This window comes from Echinops telfairi, unplaced genomic scaffold (genome assembly GCF_000313985.2).
Source record: "Echinops telfairi isolate 266 unplaced genomic scaffold, ASM31398v2 ScPeMD7_7467;HRSCAF=8505_0, whole genome shotgun sequence".
Taxonomy (NCBI): Eukaryota; Metazoa; Chordata; class Mammalia; order Afrosoricida; family Tenrecidae; genus Echinops; species Echinops telfairi.
Genome location: NW_022111367.1, coordinates 1,888,810 through 1,891,380, shown reverse-complemented (window position 1 = coordinate 1,891,380; position 2,571 = coordinate 1,888,810). Strand labels below are relative to the sequence as shown.

The 2,571-nt window shown below is 40.4% G+C and overlaps 1 non-coding gene across 1 annotated transcript; it reads right to left on the bottom strand.

Annotated features, from left to right (window-relative positions):
- Window positions 1–1,844: 1,844 nt before the first annotated feature.
- Window positions 1,845–2,008, bottom strand: LOC115873204. The gene has a single exon (XR_004048277.1). It is a non-coding gene; the product is annotated as a U1 spliceosomal RNA (small nuclear RNA).
- Between the last annotated feature and the right edge of the window lie 563 nt (window positions 2,009–2,571).

Genomic DNA, 2,571 nt, shown 5'->3' with positions numbered 1-2,571 from the left:
ATAATGACAGTAAATACTTAATTGGGGCATATTTTATGCCATGTACAGTAAATACTTTTATCTCCTTTTTAATGATGAAGAAACAAAATTATAGACCAGTTAATTACCAGAAGTCATGTAGCTAGTAAGATGTCCAAATCTTAGGCATTATAGCACCAGAGTTCATTCTTTTATCAGGGGGTGGCTAATATTTTCTGTAAAGGAGCTGATAAATGAATATTTCAGGCTTTGTGGATCACATATGATTTTTAAATTAATACATATATCATATCATTCCACAGTTCAATCACTTCAAGAAGCATTGTACAATTGCTACCACAATCAGTTTCCAAGCACTCTTTTTTCTACACGGACCCCTTGACTTTTAATGGCCCTTCACTATCTCTCCACCACTGAACCCCCTCCCCCATAACCCTTGTCCTACTTGTTATCTCTATAAGTTAATTAATCCTGGGTTTCATATATCAAAAAATGGAAAAAACATGAAACACAACTTCAAGAGGGTGACTTCCAATGACATGACACCTCTGAGATACATCTTAATATGGTCAAGCAAAAATCAAACAGAACAATAGAAACCAAAGATACAAACAATTTTGGAAACCAGATCAGGTCGAGCATGCATTGTAGGAGATATCTACTGACAAAGTTTTAACTGCTAAAGTTAGATTTATGCCTTTGATCTTCTATACTCATCTCTCCAAAGCTCTCTGTTTAGTAACCACTTTTTTTCCATCCCTCAAATGTAGATATAGGGAGTTCTCTGAAGACTTATTGCCTATGTAGTTCCACAAATGAATCTCGGGCTCCCAATGTCAACCGTAGACTTCTGTACACTGGGTTCCCCAAATTTAGGGTCTGATACTAGTCCCTCCTTCGACTGTGAATTATAAATGGTTTACCATCCTTTGGTGACTGATGATGGTATGTTTCTTCTATGTGCTTGTTTGGAAACAAGCCTTTAAGACTTCAGATGCTATTTTGTCTGCTAGCCAGGCACCATCTACATTCTTTGCCACAGTTTGCTTTAACACCCATTGTGTGTTAGACAGGATTCTCTAGAGAAACAAAACCAGAACACTAATAATTATAAATATATATATATACAGATAACATAAGAAATGAAGTTAATAAAATTATAAAGCAGTACAAATGGATCAGTGCAACCCACTCCCATGAGACAGTTTTGAGACACTGGCAGTCCTTCAAATCTTGAGGGCCGCTGGGTCGTCATCTGTAGAGCAATTCAGGCTATCCGGGTACAGGCAGCTAACAGCAAGGCAGGTCACCAGCAGTCAGCCAGATAACAGGGTCTTATAGTCCCTAGCTCAAGTGATGTAAATTCCAATAGTGTGGTGAAGTAGATCTTGAAGTAGCCTCAAATTACAGTGACACAATCCACGGGTTAGGTGTCCCACAGGTAGTGTAGCTTGTAAATTGAGGTACAGAACAAGCAAGGCAGCCGCACACTGGTCCAATGATCAAAGAGCAAGAGACAAGAGAGGTGAGGCTTGCTGAGCCATTTATCTCTCTGCCCTTCAATTAATCCCACATGTTTTCATTAGCCAGGTTGGCATAATAAACGTTAACTATCTCACTCATGTCTTCTGTATTTTCTTCCTGAGGCCGAGTATTGAGCAAGGTCGTGATGGAAGAACTAATTATTCTTAAATTGGAGCTGGGATTTAGTGCAAGCCCCAAACCCATTTCTGGATCTATGTGTTTTTCTCCCCTTTTAATTTGTTGTTACTTGGAGGTAATACATATGTCATATAATTCCATAGTTCAAGCTCATAAAACTAAATTGTATGATTGGATCTTCTTCTTCTTCTTTTTTTTTTTTAAAGGGGAGAGTGTGAATGTAGTGCCCCACTACCACAAATTATGCAGTGGAGTTTCCCACATTTGGAGAAATTGCAGGGGTCAGCACATCCGGAGTGCGATGGATAGGCCTCGCCCTGGGAAAATCACCTTCGTGACCATGGTATCTCCCCTGCCAGGTAAGTGTATGATTGCTTCTATAATCAGTTTCCAATTAATACTTTTTCTTCCTGGTCACCTTGATATCATCTCATTTACCCCCCAACTCCTACTCCCACCCCTCAGCCCCTCACATACTCCTCCTTCCCAATACCCTTGTTCCATTTGCTTTCTTTAAAGACTCATCAATTCTCGGATTCATTTGCTGAAACAGAAAAAACAAATACAGCTTTCATCGGGTAACCCTCAGTGACATAGCACATCTGAGATACACCCTACTATGAACAGGCATGAACAAAATGAAACAGAATGTCGGTCACCCATTTTCTGGAATGATTCATATTTTAATACGGAAGATAGGGTGTCAATGAAGCAGAAGCTTGATTGTCCGCCTACCAACAGCTCACCACTCTTGGTACAGCTGTTGTCTGCTTCCTCAGACACCACATATTTTCCCACTTCAGTCCTTAGGTTACAAGTGGTCTGAGGTAGGGTCCAGTTCATCCAGCGGAGTTCCTGCTTGGGATCTCACTGGTGTAGCCTCTGGAGCATGCTGTGTGCCCTCAAGATCCAGGATTCAATGCCTCAATG